Below are 21,359 nucleotides of genomic sequence, written 5' to 3' on the forward strand. Positions count from 1 at the left end.
ATGTTTTATACATTTGAAGCACTTCACTCTACCGCAAGCCTACGGACAACCTCACGATGCTTCACTTCTCCAGCTTCCACCCTAACCACGTTAAAGAAGCCATCCCCTATGGACAAGCCCTGCGAATACACAGGATCTGCTCAGACGAGGAGGAACGCGATGGACACCTACAGACACTGAAAGACGCCCTTGTAAGAACGGGATATGACGCTTGACTCGTCGATCGACAGTTCCGACGGGCCACAGCGAAAAATCGCATAGACCTCCTCAGAAGACAAACACGGGACACAACCAACAGAGTACCCTTCGTCGTCCAGTACTTCCCCGGAGCGGAGAAACTACGCCATGTTCTTCGCAGCCTTCAACATGTCATCGATGACGACGAACACCTCGCTAAGGCCATCCCCACGCCTCCACTACTCGCTTTCAAACAGCCGCCTAACCTCAAACAGACCATCGTTCGCAGCAAATTACCCAGCTTTCAGGAGAACAGCGACCACGACACCACACAACCCTGCCACAGCAACCTCTGCAAGACATGCCAGATCATCAACACAGATACCATCATCACACGTGAGGACACCACCCACCAGGTACATGGTACATACTCATGTGACTCGGCCAACGTTGTCTACCTCATACGTTGCAGGAAAGGATGCCCCGGAGCATGGTACATCGGCGAGACCATGCAGACACTGCGACAACGGATGAACGGACACCGCGCAACAATCACCAGGCAGGAGTGTTCCCTCCCAGTTGGGGAACACTTCAGCAGTCAAGGACATTCAGCCTCCGATCTTCGGGTAAGCATTCTCCAAGGTGGCCTTCGAGACACACGACAACGCAAAATCGTCGAGCAGAAACTGATAGCCAAGTTCTGCACCCATGAGGACGGCCTCAACAGAGATCTTGGGTTCATGTCACGCTACATGTAACCCCACCTGATGCAGGGTCATCCAGACTCGAGTCGACATTGGCTTGTTCTCTCTACACGGATGCGGCCGGACCTGCTGTGATTTCAAGACAAAAAAAAAAAAAAAAAAATGTTTTTTGTCTGTTTTTCATACAGACCCCAGCATCTGCAATATTTGACCCCTTGTGACCCCACCTCATTGTTCTTTGATGTAATGTTTCCCTGACTGACCTGTTTGGACACCATTCACACCTTTGACTGCTGTGATTATCTCTCTGCCGAGGTGTGATTAATGGCAGTTGGAAAGGTTACCTGTAAACATCTGACATGATTCTCTGACTATATAAGCTGTGTCTTTATGCATTTCTCCACTTCACCTGAAGAAGGAGCAGCACTCCGAAAGCTTGTGATTTCAAATAAAGCTGTTGGACTATAACCTGGTGTTGTGTGACTTTTTACACTTGTATTCTATGCCATGGGTAATAAAGGCAAGCATTCCGTATGCCTTCTTAACTACCTTATCTACTTGGCCTGCTACCTTCAGGGATCTGTGGACATGCACTCCAAGGTTCCTTTGTTCCTCTACACGACTCAGTGTCCTACCATTTAATGTGTATTTCCTTTCCTTGTTAGCCCTTCCCAAATGCATTAACTCACACTTCTCTGGATTGAATTCCATTTGCCACTGTTCTGCCCACCTGACCAATTTATTGATATCTTCCTGCAGTCTACAGCTTCCTTCTTCAGTATCAACCACACAGCCGATTTTAGTATCATCTGCAAACTTCTTAATCATTCCCCCTATATTCAAGTCAAGATCATTGACATATACCACAAAAAGCAAGGGACCTAGTGCTGAGCCCTGCAGAACCCCACTGGAAACGGCCTTCCAGTCACAAAAACACCCAACAGCTGTTGCAATTCATGCATTCGTTCCTTAAATGTTAGCCATTGCCTATCCACCATCATGCCTTTTAATGAAACTCCCCAATCTATCATAGCCAACTCACTCCTCATACCATCGTAGTTTCCTTTATTTAGATTTAAGACCCTAGTTTCGGATTGGACTTCTTCACTTTCCATTTTAATGAAGAATTCTATCATGTTATGGGACTCTTCCGACAATCCGATAGTTTCAAGGTCACCATTAGTGAATTTCAACTCCCCAGCTGCCGTGGTGGGATTTGCACTCATGTCTCTGGATCATAAGTTTAGGCCTCCGGATTACTCGCCCAGTAACATAACCACTATGTCTTGAACCTTCGAACTCAAAGGCAAGTGTGCTCTCCATTGAGTCACGGCTGACACCTAGGTTATGTGAAATCTGCTTAAAAGAAGTGGTCAGTGACACTGAACCCAAGGAAACATCTGGCGGTGACACTGGGTAAGAATAGGATTTGGCTTGGTTGTGATGTTTCCCAGCAAAATAGATAAGCGAAAACCAGTGGATGTGGTGAATTTGGATTTTCAGAAGGCATTCGGTAAGGTGCCACACAAGAGGTTATTAAACAAAATTAGGGCTCTTGGGATTGGAGGAAATATACTCGCATGGATTGAGGGTTGGTTAACAGAAAGAAAAGTCAGTAGGAATAAACGGGTCATTTTCGGGTTGGCAGGCTGTAACTAGTGGGATACCACAGGGATCAGTGCTTGGGCCACAGCTATTCACAAATCTAGATCAATGATTTGAATGAGGGGACCAAATGTAATATATCCAAGTTTGCTGATGATACAAAGCTGGGTGGGAATGTAAGTTGTGAGGAGGATGCAGAGGCTCAAGGGGATATAGACAGGCTAAGTGAGTGAGTTAAGTAAAGGACATGGCAAATGGAATATAATGTGGAGAAATGTGAAGTTATCCACTTTGGTAGGTAAAATAAAAAAGCATTTTTTTTTTTTAAATGGGGAGTGATTGTGAAATGTTGGTGTTGAGAGAGACCTGGGTGTCCTTGTACATGAATCACTGAAAGTTAACATGCAGGTACAGTAAGCAATTAGGAAAGCAAATGGAATGTTGGGCTTTATTACAAGAGGATTTGAGTATAAGAGAAAAGACGTCTTACTGCAATTATATAGTGCTCTGGTGAGACCACACCTGGGGTATTGTGTACAGTTTTGGTTTCCTTACCCAAGGAAGGATATACGTGACATAGAGGGAGGGCAACGAAAGTTCACCAGACCGATTCCTGGGATGGGGGGATTGTCCTATGAGGAGAGATTGAGTAGACTAGGCCTATATTCACCAGATTTTAGAAGAATGAGAGGAGATCTCATTGAAACATACAAAATTCATACAGGGCTTGACAGGGTAAATGCAGAATGTTTCCCCTGGCTGGGGAGTCTAGAACCAGGGGTCACAATCTCAGAATAAGGGTTCGGGCATTTAGGACTGAGATGAGGAGAAATGTCTTCACTCAGAGGGTGGTGAAGTTTTGGAATTCTCTACCCAGAGGGCTGTGGGGGCTCAGTCGTTGAGTATATTCAAGACAGAGATCGATAGATTCTTGGATATTGAGTGGATCAAGGGATATGGGAATAGTGCAGGAAAGTGGAGTTGAGATGGAAGATCAGCTATGGTCTTATTGGAGGGGCAGGCTGGAGGGGCCGAATGGCCTACTCCTGCTCCTATTTCTTATGCTCTGATGTTCCATCGCCTCAGATCCAATATTCCGGTGTGGCCCTGCCCCACCAATGGGACTTCACACACAACAGGTGGTCCAGTGGAACCTTACAGATGCATTGTTCACAATTTTCTATTTTAAATGGATGAAAATTGGCAGGCAGTAAACCTGCATCTAAAGCTGTCATTGCTGTGAAGCCCCGTCAGTGGCTCAGAGTCAAGGAAAATTCTCCCCATTATCTTCAAATTAAACTTTGATCTAAACTGTATCTGCACTGATGTTAAACCAGCTCCCTCACTGTCACTCAGTAACACCTCCTCCCCAGCACCCTGCGTTATTGACTGCATCTGTACTGATGTTAATCCAGCTCCCTCACACTGTCACTCAGTAACCCCTCCCCCAGCACCCTGCATTATTGACTGTATCTGTACTGATGTAAATCCAGCTCCATCACACGATCGGGCTCAGTAACTCCTCCCGGCTGCCTGGCCCAATAAGATCACAAGCATTTAAACAAAAAATAGCAATCGTTTTCCTCAGTAAACTCAAAGCGAGCAAAGGCTGATGATAAAGTCACTCACTCACACCCGGCCCTTCCCCTACCTGTGTCTGCAGTGCCTGGTAACCAGAGAGAGAGCAAAGGTTGATGATAAATTCACTCACTCACACCCGGCCCTTCCCCTACCTGTGTCTGCAGAGCCTGGTAACCAGAGAGAGAGCAAAGGTTGATGATAAACTCACTCACTCACACCCAGCCCTTCCCCTACCTGTGTCTGCAGAGCCCGGTAACCAGAGATGGCGAATGGCGAGCCTCTCGCTGCAATGGCTAAGGTAAATAAAGCTTAATTGAAATCGAGCAATACTTTCACGGTAAGGTTTGGCATGGGTCTCCTCAATGCACTCCGGAATGAAGTGATACACAGCAGGGGTGACGCTGCTGTGGGAAGATGCACATGCATCATTTTTATAAAGGTCCCCGGTCCCACAGTCCCGGCACCGCGCGGTCCGGACCAGCAGGAGGTTAGCACTCGTCCTCCTGGAGCAGGGCGAACTTGTTCTTGCTGAGGAAGGCTCCCTTGTGCCCTTTGCTCGCCGGCGCCGACTGCTCCTCTCTCGCGTCCCCATCCCCGTCCTCCTCCTCCTCCTCCTCTTCATCAGCGTCCTGGTCTTTCTCCTCGTCCTCCTGATCGGAGCTGGAGATCTCGTCCTCGGAGCTCTGCTTGCTCTGCTGCCTGTGCGCCTCCTGAAGAGCCGCGATCTCCAGCGTCTCGACGTGTTGCTGCCAGTCCGCTAAGAACAGAGAGAGAGAGAGAACTGAAGTTAATTCATCCTCTTCGCTTTCTCTCCCAACAACAATCATTTATCGTGAATTGTGCGCTCTCTCCTCTGGGAGGGTCACTGATCCTCCTGTCAGTGGCAACTGTTCTCCCAACTACTCCATCAAAACCCTTTATAATTAGCACCTTTCAAAAAGGAATTGGATAAATACTTGAAAAGGAAAGATTTTGCAGGACTGTGGCAAAAGAGCAGGGGAGTGGGACTAATTGGATTGTTCTTTCAAAGAGACAGCACTGGCACGATGGGCCGAACACCCTCCTGTGCAGGAAGATACTATGACTGAGAAAAAGGCACAGCAGGTCCAATGGCCAACACTTGCATCTATATTTTAACCGCTCAAATCAGGTCCAACCACTGCAGAGCAGCTCATCAGCAAAGCAAGCCAAATGTTAAACAATGCAGCCAAAACGGTAAAGCGGTCAGAGAGTGAATCCTCGCACTGTGCAGTGCCCCGGTTACACCGCCTCTTGAGGACTGTGAAGTTCGCCGTTGGCCCCGAACAAAGCTGCCCGCAGAGATCTCGCGATCTGGGTGGCGAGAAGTTTGCCTTTTTCTACCTGCCAGTGATTGCAGCGCTCTCTAGTGGGGATTCATGTCCCAGGCTCAACTCTGCTCGACTCCCCACAGCCGCTCCCACTGACACTTGGTGCACAAGTCGAGCGAGCCCTCACATAAGAACATAAGAAATAGGAGCAGGAGTAGGCCAATCGGTCCCTCGAGCCTGCTCCACCATTCAATAAGATCATGGTTGATCTGATCCTAACCGCCAATCTACTATCACAGAACCATCTCATGAATCTAACAGAATTAGACACACAAAATAGGAGCAGGATCAGGCTACATGGCCCCTGGGCTCGCTCCGCTACCCACAGGGCCATGACCGATCCGAACCTAGACTCATGTCCAAATTCCTGCCCGCTCCCCGTAACCCTTAATTCCCTTTACTTCTAGGAAACTGTCTATTTCTGTTTTAAATTTATGTAATGGTGTAGCTTCTACAGCTTTTTGGGGCAGCATATTCCATGGACCTACCATCCTCTGAGTGAAGTAGTTCCTCCTCATCTCAGTTTTGAAAGAGCAGCCCCTTATTCTAAGACTATGCCCCCTAGTTCTAGTTTCACCCATCATTGGGAACATCCTCCCCGCATCCACCCGATCCAACCCCTTCACAATCTTATATGTTTCAATAAGATCGCCTCTCATTCTTCTGAACTCCAATGAGTAGAGTCCCAATCTACTCAACCTCTCCTCATATGTCCACCCCCTCATCCCCGGGATTAACCGAGTGAACCTTCTTTATACTGACTCGAGAGCAAGTATGTCCTTTCTTAAGTATGGACACCAAAACTGTACGCAGTATTCCAGGTGCGGTCTCACCAATACCTTGTACAACTGAAGCAATACCTCCCTATTTTTATATTCAATCCCCCTAGCAATGAAAGCCAACATTCCATTGGCCTTCTTAATCACTTGCTGCACCTGCATAGTAACCTTTGAGTTTCGTGCACCAGGACCCCCAGATCCCTTTGTACTTCAGTACTTTCCAGTTTCTTGCCATTAAGATAATAACTTGCTCTACGATTTTTCCTGCCAAAGTGCATAACCTCACACTTTGCAGTATTGTATTCCATCTGCCAAATCTCTGCCCACTTGCTTAGCCTGTCTATGTCCCCTTGCAGGTTTCTTATGTCCTCCTCACTCACTACTTTCCCTCCCATCTTAGTATCATCTGCAAACTTTGATATGTTACACTTGGTCCCCTCCTCCAAATCGTTAATATAGATTGTAAAGAGTTGGGGACCCAGCACTGACCCCTGCGGAACACCACTAGTTACTGATTGCCAGTCTGAGAATGAACCATTTATCCCAACTCTCTGCCTTCTGTTAGATAGCCAATCCTCTATCCATGCCAGAATATTACCCCCAATCCCGTGATTTTTTATCTTAAGCAATAATCTTTTGTGTGGCACCTTGTCAAATGCCTTTTGGAAGTCTAAATACACTACGTCCACTGGTTCCCCTTTATCCACCCTATATGTTACTTCCTCAAAGAACTCCAGCAAATTTGTCAAACATGACTTCCCCTTCATAAAACCATGCTGACTTTGTCCTATTAAATTATGATTATCCAAATGTCCTGTTACTGTCTCCTTAATAATGGACTCCAAAATTTTACCAACCACAGATGTTAGGCTAACCGGTCTATAGTTTCCAGCCTCCTGTCTACTGCCCTTTTTAAATAAGGGTGTTACATTAGCAGTTTTCCAGTCTGCCGGGACCTTTGCCGAGTCCAGGGAGTTTTGGAAAATTATTACCAATGCATCCACAATCCCTACCGCCACTTCCCTCAAGACCCTAGGATGTAAGCCATCAGGTCCAGGTGATTTATCCGCCTTGAGTCCCATTATTTTACCGAGTACCACTTCCTTAGTGATTTTGATCGTGTTTAGCTCCTCCCCCCCTTTAGCCCCCTGTTTATCCAGTGTTGGGATATTCTTAGTGTCTTCTACTGTAAAGACTGATATAAAATATTCATTCAGTGTTTTGCCATCTCCATATTTCCCACCATTAATTTCCCGGTCTCATCCTCTAAGGGACCAACATTTACTTTAGCCACCCTTTTTCTTTTTATATAACTATAAAAACTCTTACTATCTGTTTTTATATTTTTTGCTAATTTACTTTCATAATCTATCTTCCCTTTCTTAATCAATCTTTTTGTTATTTTTTGCTGTCTTTTAAAGTTTTCCCAATCCTCTATCCTCCCACTAGATTTGGCCCTTGTTTTTAGTCAAATACTATCCTTAATTTCTTTACTTAGCCACGGATGGCTGTCTTTTCTTTTTCACCCTTTTCTTCTTAGTGGAATATTTTTTTTTGGAAGTTGTAAAATAACTCCTTAAATGTACACCACTGATCATGTATTGTCTTACCCTTTAATCTAGTTTCCCAATCCACTCTACTCAATTCCGCTCTCATACCTTCATAGTCTCCTTTATTCAAGCTTAGCACGCTTGTTTGAGATCCAACCTTTTCACCCTCTAATTGAATATGGAATTCAACCATGTTATGGTCACTCATTCCAAGGGGATCCTTTACTAGGACATTTTTAATTAATCCTGTCTCATTACACAGGACCAGATCTAAGGTTGCTTGCCCCCTGGTCGGTTCAGTTACATACTGCTCAAGAAACCCATCCCTAATACACTCAATGAACACATCCTCAAGGCAGCCCTGCCCAATTTGATTTGTCCAATTAATATGATAGTTGAAATCCCCCATAATTATAGATGGTCCCTTATTACAAGCCTCAACTATTTCCTGATTGATTCTCCGTCCAACAGAGTTGCCACTGTTCGGAGGCCTATAGACTACGCCCACTAGTGTTTTTTCCCCTTATTATTCCTTACCTCCACCCAAACTGTTTCATTATCCTGATCTTTTGACCCAATATCATTTCTCTGTATTACAGTGATTCCTTCCTTTATTAACATAGCCACCCCACCTCCCCTTCCTTCCTGCCTGCCTGCCTGTCCTTCCTGATCGTTAAATAACCTGGTATGTTTAATTCCCAGGCATTGTCACCCTGCAGCCATGTTTCTGTAATGGCCACAAGATCATACCCATATGTAGTTATTTGTGCCATTAACTCGTCTATTTTGTTACGAATGCTACGTGCATTCAGATAGAGAACTTTCAAAGATGTTTTGTGACACTTAGTTCCTGCTTTTGCCCTTTTTATTACTTTACCTTTTACTCCATACCTTCTGCCCCTTCCTGACACACTCTGGTTTTTAATTTCCCCACTGCTACCTAAGTCTATGACCTTCTCTGTTGTCATTTTTATTATTTGCTCTCTAGGAACCTCCCCCCCACTAGTTAGTTTAAAGCCCTCTCTACAGCCCTAGTTATATGATCCGCCAGGACTCTAGTCCCAGCACTGGCCAAGTGAAGCCCGTCCCAACGGAACAGCTCCCTCCTGCTCCAGTACTGGTGCCAGTGTCCCAGGAAGCAAAACCCATTTCTCCCACACCAGTCTTTGAGCCACGCATTTAACTCTCTAATTTTATTTGTCCTAGCCAAATTCGCTTGTGGCTCAGGTAATAATCCAGAGATTATTACCCTTGTGGTTCTGCTTTTTAATTTGACCCCTAGCTGCTCAAACTCCCTCAGCAGAACCTCCTTCCTTGTCCTATCTATGTCGTTGGTACCAACACGGACCACGACAACTGGATCCTCCCCCTCCAAGTTTCTCTCCAGTCCAGAGGAGATGTCCTTAACCCTGGCACCGGGCAGGCAACACAGCCTTCGGGACTCTCGCTCTCGGCTGCAAAGAACTCTATCTATCCCCCTAACGATACTATCCCCTACCACTACAACATTTCTTTTAACTCCCCCCACTTGAATGGCCCCCCGCTCCATGGTGCTGTGGCCAGGTTGCTCATCCTCCCCGCAGTCCCTGTTCCCATCCTCACAGGGAGTAAGAGCCTCGAACCTGTTGGACAAGTGCAAGGGCTGCGGCTCCTCCAACACTACCTCCTGGATCCCTGTACCTGCCTCACTTCTAGTCACCCCATCCTGACCCTGGCCATGGACTACATCTGAATTAATTAATCTAATTGGTGTGAATACCTCGTGATACACAGAGTCCAGGTAACTCTCCCCCTCCCTGATGTGTCTCAGTGTTTGAAGCTCAGACTCCAGCTCTTCAACATGGAGCCGGAGTTCCTCGAGCAGCCAACACTCACTGCAAATGTGATCACCGTGAGCATCAATGGTGTCCACCAGCTCCCACATATTGCAGCAGTAACACATCACCTGATCTCCCATTCTATGTAATTAATTAAATTTATTAATATTATTCTTAAATACACTCTGCCCCGATTCTAGATGGTGAATATCACACCTTAGAAACTATAAATCAAAGAGATTTAAGCTTAAAAAGGGAGAAATACTTACCAACCAATCACTTACCCGCTTTCGGGTGACGTCACACTTGGATTACTTTTTACCTCTCTCCTTCCCTCTGAGTTCCCAGACTGGAGACTGGTAAACCTTACCTGGTCTCTGGGACTTGTATAGCCCCACTGCTGCTGCTGAAACACCCGCCGACGCACTGAGGCCTTACCTGGTCTCTGGGACTTGTATAGCCCCACTGCTGCCGCTGAAACACCCGCCGATGCACTGAGACCTTACCTGGTCTCTGGGACTTGTATAGCCCCGCTGCTGCCGCTGAAACACCCGCCGACGCACTGAGACCTTACCTGGTCTCTGGGACTTGTATAGCCCCGCTGCTGCCGCTGAAACACCCGCCGACGCACTGAGGCCTTACCTGGTCTCTGGGACTTGTATAGCCCCGCTGCTGCCGCTGAAACACCCGCCGATGCACTGAGGCCTTACCTGGTCTCTGGGACTTGTATAGCCCCGCTGCTGCCGCTGAAACACCCGCCGACGCACTGAGACCTTACCTGGTCTCTGGGACTTGTATAGCCCCGCTGCTGCTGCTGAAACACCCGCCGACGCACTGAGACCTTACCTGGTCTCTGGGACTTGTATAGCCCCGCTGCTGCTGCTGAAACACCCGCCGACGCACTGAGACCTTACCTGGTCTCTGGGACTTGTATAGCCCCGCTGCTGCTGCTGAAACACCCGCCGACGCAGTGAGGCCTTACCTGGTCTCTGGGACTTGTATAGCCCCGCTGCTGCCGCTGAAACACCCGCCGACGCACTGAGACCTTACCTGGTCTCTGGGACTTGTATAGCCCCGCTGCTGCCGCTGAAACACCCGCTGACGCACTGAGACCTTACCTGGTCTCTGGGACTTGTATAGCCCCGCTGCTGCTGCTGAAACACCCGCTGACGCACTGAGACCTTACCTGGTCTCTGGGACTTGTATAGCCCCGCTGCTGCCGCTGAAACACCCGCCGACGCACTGAGGCCTTACCTGGTCTCTGGGATTTGTATAGCCCCGCTGCTGCCGCTGAAACACCCGCCGACACACTGAGACCTTACCTGGTCTCTGGGGCTTGTATAGCCCCGCTGCTGCCGCTGAAACACCCACCGATGCACTGAGGCCTTACCTGGTCTCTGGGACTTGTATAGCCCCACTGCTGCCGCTGAAACACCCGCCGACGCACTGAGACCTTACCTGGTCTCTGGGACTTGTATAGCCCCGCTGCTGCCGCTGAAACACCCGCCGACGCACTGAGACCTTACCTGGTCTCTGGGACTTGTACAGCCCCGCTGCTGCTGCTGAAACACCCGCCGACGCACTGAGACCTTACCTGGTCTCTGGGACTTGTATAGCCCCGCTGCTGCTGCTGAAACACCCGCCGACGCACTGAGACCTTACCTGGTCTCTGGGACTTGTATAGCCCCGCTGCTGCCGCTGAAATGCCCGCCAATGCTCTGAGGCCTTACCTGGTCTCTGGGACTTTTATAGCCCCGCTCTGCCGCTCGAGATTCCCGCCGACACTGTGAGGCCTTACCTGGTCACGGTGTAGCCTGGGGGTCGCATGCACAGACACAGGCGCCCGTCCACAGTCAGTCCAAGGATGCTGTTGGCCGCCCGGTACACCTCATTCCGGGCAGCTTTAGCCGTCTTGTAGCCCCTCTTTGCCCAGGCTGCAAGGAGACAAATGACGGACGCTATGTCAGAAAGACATCAATTCTCACCCCAGGTCCAGCCTGGAGCTCGTTATTAATAGAAGGTGCAAGGGCAAAAAAAAGCTTTTCTCCTCATTCATTATTTTAAAAATAACTAGTAAACAGCCTCTTCTCCTCTTTCCCCAACCCACAATCCCCCACTGCTAATCTCGTCGTCCAGTTACCTTCGCAGATGTCCCAGGCCGTGAACTTGGCCTCGGCCTGCTCCCCGGGCCTGTCCTCCTCCAGGTTAGGGTGCTTGAGCTTCAGCAGCTTCTGCACGGGAATCCTCGTGGCCAGGTAACGGACGGAGGTATAAGGCTCCTGGATCTGTGCTATGGGGTAAATCCCAGCCAGAATCTAGAGGGAGAGGGAGGCAAAACTGCAATCTTCAGAAACGAGCCAAGTGACTCAATGAGGTGGAGGGTGAATGGTCGGCCCATTCAGTGGTCAGCCGGGGCTCAGTGGGTAGCACTCTTGCCTCAGAGACCAAAGGTCGTGGGCTCAAGTTCCACTCCAGAGACTTAAGCAGAAATCGAGGCTGACACTTCAATGCAGTACTGAGGGAGCGCTGCACTGTCGGAGGTGCCGTCTTTTGGATGAGACGTTAAAAATGAGTTCCCGTCTCCCACCTCAGGTGGATGTAAATGATCCCACGGCACTATTTTGTAGAAGAGCAGGGGAGTTATCCCCGGTGGCCCGGCCAATATTTATTCCCTCAATCACATCAGTAAAACAGATTATCTGGTCATTACCTCATTGCTGTTTGTGGGAGCTTGCTGTGTGTAAATTGGCTGCCACGTTTCCTACATTACAACAGTGACTGCTCATCAAATGTACTTCATTGGCTGTGAAGCGCTTTGGGACACCTTGAGGTTGTGACAGGCGCTATAGAAATGCAAGTCTTTCTTCACTTTTACCCCAGTGGTTCAGTAAGTCGGTGCACAGCCTGAAGTGGTACACACACCACACACACCAAGATGATCCCAGCTTCAATCCCCAGAGTGTGCTGAGTTAGTTAACCCCAGGCAGAGTGCCGCTAGGGGAGCTACATTTAGCCTCAGTGCCCCGGGGGGGGGGGGAGACCAAAAGAACGAGCCCGGCTTGGCTGCTCCCGACCGCCATCTAGTGACCCCCATTGGAAAAACACACGCGTGTGGAGGTCAAGGGAGGACGGCAACGGGCTCAGCTGTGTTTCCCCAAACAGTGTTTATTCCTGAAACTACTTCCCAGAGTTTGTGTCCAAATCCCTCGGTGGCCTTGTCCCTCCCTCTCTCTAACCTCCTCCAGCCCTACAACCCTCCGAGATCTCTGCGCTCCTCCAATTCTGGCCTCTTGCGCATTCCCCACTCCCTTTGCCCCACCATTGGTGGCTGTGCTTTCAGCTGTCTGGGCCCTAAGCTCTGGAATTCCCTCCCTAAACCTCTCCCTCACTCTCTCCTCCTTTAAGACGATCCTTTAAACATTCCTCTGTGAACAGTCACCTGTCCTAATGCCTCCTGATGTGACTCGGTGTCAGATTCTCTGATAACTCTCCTAAGTTTGCTCTATGCGGGTTGTTGTTGCAGTGTTTTCACCTTCACAAAACACACAGCGCCATTAACTGACCTGTTGCTGACGGTCCACGAGTGACGGGAAGATCAGACCCGGGCAGTCGCAGAGCTGGACGGTGGGAGTCAGGAAGTAGGTCTGGAAGTACTTGGTGTGACCCGGGGTCCGGGACACGCTCACCACCTTCTTCCCCACCAGGCCGTTGATGAGAGACGACTTGCCCACATTCGGGAACCCTGAGTGAGACAAGGAAAGAGACATTTTACCCCCTGACTTTGAGCCCTGTCCAAATTCACCACACTTGGAAAGTCATTTGTTGTCAGCGAAGTGCTTTGGGACGACCTGAGGAGGTGAAAGAAGCCAAGCTCTTTCCTTCTTATGGGGCAGCTGGAACTCAAGGATTGAGAGAAAAAAAACTGTTCTTCAAATTCCAGTTTGGGACATTTTCCGCATCTTTGACTTCAGATCCTGAAATGCTCGTGCATCCGCTCACTGAACTCCCACTGACCTCTGGAAAACCTGAAGAGTGATTAGGGGGAGAGGGGGAGGAGAGGGGAAAGAGAAAATGGAGGGTCAGGGGAAAGAGGAGCAGGAGAGGAAAGAGAAGGAGTGGGGAAGAGAGGAAAGAGGAGGAGAGGGGAAGAGGAGGCGAGAGAAAAGAAGAGAGGAGAGAAAAGAGGGAGTGAGGAAAGAGGAGGATGGAGAGCAAAGAGGAGGAGAGAGGATGAAGAAATGCCACAAAGCAGGAACACTGACATTTTCAAGCTTTAGACAAGTTGAGCGATAGGGTTTCTGCGGTATTGCCATCTGGTGGTGGTCAAGTGTACTGCATGAATGGCCCTGTTTTCTTGGCAAGGAAAATGTGGGTCTTTAAAGGGAAGGGAGGAAGCTGCTCCTTTCCAGCGGTTACCACCCACTGCATCGAGCATGTTAAAAGCCAAATGCGCCGGTCGTGCCAACTCACCCACACAACCCACGGTGAGGAGGCCATCCTTGTAAAGTTCATCCACCGGTGCGCACATTTCCATGGCAGAATCCGTCTGATGCTCCACCAGGACAGCATCATCTTCGTCCTCCTCGTCGGTCAGGTCCTCGTGGTGAGTGTTTGCCGCGTCCCGCTCCATCTTCTCCTTCCAACTGGTCAAGTCCACCAGCAAGAGACAGAAAAGCAGTCAGACGATTCGAGAAGAAAGGAATGGACGAGGGCTGGAATACAAAGGGGGGAAGTTCTGCTGCAGTGATAGAAAGTTCTGGTCAGACCCCACCTGGAGTAACTGCGTTCAGTTCTGGGCCCCGCGCCTCAGGGAGGATCAGTTCACATTGGAGGGGGTGCAACACAGAATGATACCGGGACTCAAAGGGTTAAATTAGGAGGACAGGTTGCTTAGACTAGGCTTGTATTCCCCTGAGTATAGAAGATTAAGGGGTGATCTAAGTGAGGTGTTTAAGATGATTAAAGGATTCGATAGTGTAGATAGAGAGAAACTATTTCCTCTGGTGGGAGATTCCAGACCAAGGGGGCAGAACCTTCAAATCAGAGCTCGGCCATTTAGGGATGATGTCAGGAAGCACTTCTTCACACAAAGGGTAGTGAAAATCTGGAACTCTCTCCCAAAAAGCTCGTGAGGCTGGGGGTCAATTGCAAATTTCTAAACTGAGATTGATATATTTTTGTTCAGCAAGGGTATTAAGGGATACGAACCATAGATACATAGAAGATAGGAGCAGGAGTAGGCCATTCGGCCCTTCGAGCCTGCTCCGCCATTCAATGAGATCATGGCTGATCATCCAAATTCAGTACCCGGTCCCTGCCTTCTCCCCATATCCCTTGATCCCTTTAGCCTCAAGAAATATATCCAACTCTTTCCTGAATATACTTCATGAACTGGCCTCCACCGCCCTCTGTGGCAGAGAATTCCACAGGTTCACCACTCTCTGGGTGAAGAAATTCCTCCTCATTTCAGTCCTAAATGGCTTACCCCTTATCCTTAGACTATGACCCCTGGTTCAAGACTCCCCAGCCATCAGAAACATCCTTCCTGCATCTAGTCTGTCCAGGCCTGACAGAATTTTTTAGGTTTTGATGAGATCCCCTCTCAATCTTCTAAACTCCAGTGAGTATAAGCCCAATCGACACAATCTCTCCTCATACGTCATTCCTGCCATCCCAGGTATCAGCCTGGTGAATCTTCGCTGCACTCCTTCCATGGCAAGTACGTCCTTCCTCAGGTAAGGTGACCAAAACTGCACACAATACTCAAGGTGCGGTCTCACCAAGGCCCAGTACAACTGCAGCAAGACATCCTTGTTCTTGTACTCGAACCCTCTTGCTACGAAGGCCAACATACCATTTGCCTTCTTAACCGCCTGCTGCACCTGCATGCTTACCTTCAGCAACTGGTGTACAAGAACACCCAGGTCTCTTTGCACTTCCCCTTCTCCCAATCTATTACCATTCAAATAATAATCTGCCTTCCTGTTTTTGCCACCAAAGTGGATAACCTCACATTTATCCACATTATAGTGCATTTGCCATGTTTCTGCCCAATCACCCAACCTGTCCAAATTGTGCTGGAGTTTCACGACATCCTCCTCACAGCATACCCTCCCCCCCAGCTTTGTGTCGTCTGCAAATTTGGAGATATTACATCCAATTCCCTCGTCCAGATCGTTAATATATATTGTGAACAGCTGAGGTCCTAGGACCGATCCTTGCGGTACCCCACTAGTCACTGCCTGCCACTCGGAAAACGACCCGTTTATTCCAACTCTTTGCTTTCTGTCCGCCAACCAGTTCTCTATCCAAGTCAATACCTTGCCCCCAATCCCATGTGCCTTAATTTTGCACGCTAATCTCTTATGCGGGACCTTATCGAAAGCCTTCTGAAAGTCCAAATACACCACATCCACTGGTGCTCCCTTATCTATTTTACCAGTTACATCCTCAAAAAATTCCAGTAGATTAGTCAAGCATGATTTACCTTTTGTAAATCCATGTTGACTTTGTCCGATCCAGTCACTGCTTTCCAAGTGCTCTGCTATTACATCTTTTATAATGGACTCTAGCATTTTCCCCACTACCGATGTCAAGCTTACCGGTCTATAATTCCCCGCCTTTTCTCTACCACCCTTTTTGAATAGTGGGGTAACATTAGCTACCCGCCAATCCATGGGTACCGTTCCAGAGTCTATCGAGTTCTGGAAGATGACCAGCAATGCATCTACTATTTCTAGGGCCACTTCCTTAAGTACCCTGGGATGTAGATTATCAGGCCCTGGGGATTTATCAGCCTTCAGTCCCATCAATTTTCCTAACACCATTTCCCTACAAATACTGATTTCTTTCAGTTCCACCCTTTCATCAGACCCTATGTTCCCCGGCATCTCTGGGAGGTTATTTGTGTCCTCCTTTGTGAAGACAGAACCAAAATATGTATTTAGTTGGTCTGCCATTTCTTTGTTCCCCATTATAAATTCCCCCAATTCTGACTGCAAGGGACCTACGCTTGACTTCACCAATCTTTTTCTCTTCACATATCTATATAAGCTTTTACAGTCAGTTTTTATGTTCTCTGCAAGCTTACTCTCATATTCTATTTTCCCTTTCTTAATTAATCCCTTTGTCCTCCTTTGTTGAATCCTAAACTGCTCCCAATCCTCAGGATTATTGCTTTTTCTGGCCAATTTGTATGTCCTCTCCTTGGACCTTATGCTATCCCTAATTTCCCTTGTTAGCCACGGTTGGGCCACCTTTTTTGTTTTATTTTTATGCCAAACTGGGATGAACAAATTCTGTAGTTCATCCATTCGGTCTTTGAATGTTTGCCATTGCCTATCCACCGTCAACCCTTTGAGTGCCATTCCCCAATCAATCCTACCCAACTCGCTCCTCAGACCATCATAGTTTCCTTTATTTAAATTGAGGACCCGAGTCTCTGAGTCAACTACTTCATTCTCCATCTTAATGAAGAATTCGATCATATTATGATCGCTCCGACCCAAGGGGCCTCTTACAACAAGATTGCTAATTAATCCTTTCTCGTTACATAATACCCAGTCTAAGATGGCCTGATCTCTGGTTGGTTCCTTGACATATTGGTCCAGGAAACCATCCCGTAAACACTCCAGGAATTCCTCCTCCACAGTATTGTTACTCATTTGGTTGGCCCAATCTATATGTAGATTAAAGTCACCCATGATGACTGCTGTGCCCTTATTGCATGCTTCTTTAATTTCTCTTTTAATGCCATCCCCAACCTCCGCCTTACTGTTTGGAGGTCTATATACCACTCCCACTAATGTATTTTTCCCCTTAGTATTTCTCAATTCTACCCATACAGATTCCACCTCATCAGAGCTAATATCCTTCATTACAATTGTGTTAATCCCTTCTTTAACCAGTAATGCTACCCCACCTCCCTTTCCTTTTTGCCTATCTTTCCTGAATATCGAATACCCCTGGATGTTGAGTTCCCAGTCCTGGCCTTCCTTGAGCCACGTTTCTGTAATCCCAACCAAATCGTATTTGTTTACTTCTATTTGCGCAGCCAATTCATCCACCTTATTACAAATGCTTGAACCAAGGCGGTTAAATGGAGTTAAGATACAGATGAGCCATAATTTAACTGAATGGCGGAACAGGCTTGACCCGTTGAATGGCCCCCTCCTGTTCCTGAGTTCCTATCCTCTATTTTGATAGAGGTTTTGATAGAGTAAACAGGGAGAAACTGTTTCCAGTGACAGGAGGGAGGGTCAGTAACCAGAGGACACAGTTTTAAAGTAATGGGCAAAAATCCAGAGGCGAGATGAGGAGATTTTTTTTTCATACGTAGCGATTTGTTTAAATCTGGGATGCACTGCCTGAAAGAGCGGGTGAAGCAGATTCAACTTTCAAAAGGGAATTGGATAAATCCTGAAAAGGAAAAAAAATGCAGGGCTGTGGGGGAAAAGAGCAGCAGCAGGGGTGTGGGACTAATTGGATAATTCTTTCAAAGAGCGGGCCCAGACACAATGGACCGAATGGCCTCCTCCTGTGCTCTGTGATTCTATGAGAAGAGCGAGGGTTTCTGCTGGTGGTGCTGGTTCCTGCCAGCAGGTGTCAGACGAGAGTCACACAGAGAACAGCTGAATCCGGGAGAGGCAAAACGCAGCAGCAGCAGCTGGGAAACGACCGGCAGATTTTTATGGAGCAACTCTCACGTTGGATTCGGGCTAAAGAGGGAGGGAGAGCCGGGAGCAGGAGTCGCAATGGACCGGGAGGGAGAAAGAAGAGGACGCGGTCAAAAGGAGTTTTTTGAAGTTTAAAAAAAATTGAATCATTCTCAGGCTGTGCCGGAATTGGAAAGGCCTCATTACTGTTCTTCCCTCGTTGACCCGGCCACACAGAGGGAGCAAGTGGTTATGGAAGAGAGTTCCAAAGACCAGGGGCGTAGTGACTGCTTCAGATGGTTGAGTCACACAGACTAGACAACCTTAACTTCAATTCAAGCTTAGTACAGAGTTACCTAATCACAGCCAGGACAGCACTCGGGACATCCAATTGACCTACAGAGTCATAGAGTTATGCAGCACAGAAATCGGCCCTTCGGCCCATCGTGTCGGCCCCGGCCAAGAAGTCCTGTCTATTCTAATCCCATTTTCCAGCACTTGATCCGTAGCCTTGTATGCTATGGCGTTTCAAGTGCTCATCTAAATGCTTCTTGAATGTTGTGAGGGTTCCTGCCTCTACCACCCTTTCAGTCAGTGAGTTCCAGATTCCAAACACCCTCTGGGTGAAAATGGTTTTCCTCAAATCCCCTCTAAACCTCCTGCCCCTTACCTTGAAACTTTGCCCCCTGGTTATTGACCCATCTACTTAGGGGAAAAATTCCTTTCTATCCACCCTATCTATGCCCCTCATAATGTTGTACACCTCAATCAGGTCCCCCCTCAGCCTTCTCTGCTCTAAGGAAAACAACCCCAGCCTGTCCAGTCTCTCCTGAAAGCTGAAGCACTCCAGCCCAGGTAACATCCTGGTGAATCTCCTCTGCACCCTGTCCAATGCAATCACATCCTTCCTATAGTGTGGCGACCAGAACTGCACACAGTATTCCAGCTGTGGCCTAACTAGCGTTTTGTACAGCTCCATCATAACCTCCCTGCTCTTATATTCTATGCCTCAGCTAATGAAGGCAAGTATCCCATATGCCCTTTTAACCACCTTATCTACCTGTCCTGCTGCCTTCAGGGATCTATGTACATGCACACCAAGGTCCCTCTGATCCTCTGTCCTTCCTAGGATCCTACCATTCATTGTGTATTCCCTTGCCTTGTTAGTCCTCCCAAAATGCATCACATCACACATCACACAGGGTTAAATTCCATTTGCCACTGTTCTGCCCATCTAACCAACCCATCTATATCGTCCTGTAGCCTGAGGCTTCCCTCCTTGATATTTACCACTCCATCAATTTTCATGTCATTTGCAAACTTACTCATCATACCTCCTACATTCATATCTAAATCATTAATGTACACCACAAACAGCAAAGAACCCAGCACCAATCCCTGCAGTTCACCACTGGAGACAGGCTTCCAGTCACAAAAACAACCTTCGACCATCACCCTGTGCCTCCTGCCAGTAAGTCAATTTTAGATCCAATGTGCCAAATTGCCCTGGATCCCATGGGCTCGTACCTTCTTGACCCGTCTCCCATGTGGGACTTTGTCAAAAGCCTTACTGAAGTCCATATAGACTACATCAACTGCACTACCCTCATCCACACACCTAGTCACCCCCTCGAAAAATTCAATCAAATTGGTTAGACATGATCTCCCCCTGACAAAGCCATGCTGACTATCATTGATTAATCCTTGCCTCTCCAAGTGGAGACTAATTCTGTCCCTCAGAATTTTTTCCAGTAATTTCCCTACCACTGATGTTAGGCTCACTGGCTTGTAATTCCCTGGTTTATCCTTCTTGAATAATGGCACTACGTTAGCTGTTCTCCAGTCCTCTGGCACCTCCCCTGTGGCCTCAGGGGTTCTGAAAATTTGTGCCAGAGCCCCTGCAATCTCCTTCCTTGCCTCACACTGGGATATATCTCGTCAGGACCTTTGCACTCCAAGTGACCTCCGCACTCCAAGAGGGTGGGGGGAGGGGGACGTGCCTGGGGAAAATCTGCTGGATTCCTGCCCTTGAACACAATTCAGCAACAACATATTCACTATGCAGTGCACGTGTTTGGATTTTGGGCAAGAACACCATCAAACTGGTCTGGCTGGTCTAGGACAAAGCAGCCCGCTAGATTGGCACCCCCTCTACCACCTTAAACATTCACTCCGTCCATCACCGGCGTACCGTGGCTGCAGTGTGTACCATCTACAAGATGCACTGCAGCAACTTGCCAAGGCTTCTTTGGCAGCACCTCCCACACCCGCGATCTCTTCCACCTAGAAGGACAAGGGCAGCAGGCGCACGGGAACACCACCACCTCCAAGTACCCCTCCAAGTCACACTCCATCCTGATTTTGAAGTATATCACAGAATCACAGAAACCCCACAGTGCAGATAGAGGCCATTTCGGCCCATCGAGCCTGCACCGACACATATCCCACCCGATCCCCGTAACCCCTTCACCAACACATATCCCACCCTATCCCCACGTATTTAATCCCCCTAACACTAAGGGTCAATTTATCATAGCCAATCAACCTAACCCGCACATCTTTGGACTGTGGGAGGAAACCGGAGCACCCGGAGAAAACCCACGCAAACACGGGGAGAATGTGCAAACTCCACACAGACAGTCACCCGAGGCCGGATTCGAACCCGGGTCCCTGGCGCTGTGAGGCAACAGTGCTAACCACTATGCCACCGTGCAGCAGCTCCTTCACCGTCACTGTGTCAAAATCCTGGAATTCACTCCCTAACAGCACTGTGGGTGTACCTTCACCACACGGACTGCAGCGGTTCAAGGAGACAGCTCACCCTCACCTTCTCAAGGGCAACTAGGGATGGGCTATAAATGCTGGCCTTGCCAGCGACACCCACATTCCAGGAATAAATAATAAAAAAAACATGCTCCCACTGTGGAGCAGCATTCTCCGAGTCTCGGCTCACAGTGTAGTGGATAAGGTACGGGAGGGCGCCAGGCGCCTGTGCTCAGTACCCCAGCAAGGAGTCACCGGCTTCAGCGTGATTTGAACTGCGGAGGTAGTGGGAAACAGACGGAGTTTATAAGATGACAGCACATCATGGTGTACAATTCTGGGCACCACACTTTAGGAAGGATGTCAAGGCCCTGGAGAGG

At 48.3% G+C, this 21,359-nt stretch overlaps 1 pseudogene across 1 annotated transcript in view; it reads right to left on the minus strand.

Moving 5' to 3' along the window:
* Window positions 1-2,917: 2,917 nt before the first annotated feature.
* LOC147095887 (guanine nucleotide-binding protein-like 1) overlaps window positions 2,918-21,359 on the minus strand; it is a 90,308-nt pseudogene continuing 71,866 nt past the window's right edge. The window contains exons 4-9 of the transcript XR_015074834.1: window positions 14,033-14,220; window positions 13,126-13,304; window positions 11,703-11,877; window positions 11,369-11,496; window positions 5,420-5,429; window positions 2,918-4,824 (exon numbers count right to left, since the gene is read on the minus strand). The product of XR_015074834.1 is annotated as a guanine nucleotide-binding protein-like 1 (transcript). The remainder of the gene's footprint in view (window positions 4,825-5,419; window positions 5,430-11,368; window positions 11,497-11,702; window positions 11,878-13,125; window positions 13,305-14,032; window positions 14,221-21,359) is intronic.

This window comes from Somniosus microcephalus, unplaced genomic scaffold, assembly GCF_052327205.1.
Source record: "Somniosus microcephalus isolate GS21.2 unplaced genomic scaffold, FLI_Smic_1.0 unresolved_chr1, whole genome shotgun sequence".
In the NCBI taxonomy this organism is placed as follows: Eukaryota; Metazoa; Chordata; class Chondrichthyes; order Squaliformes; family Somniosidae; genus Somniosus; species Somniosus microcephalus.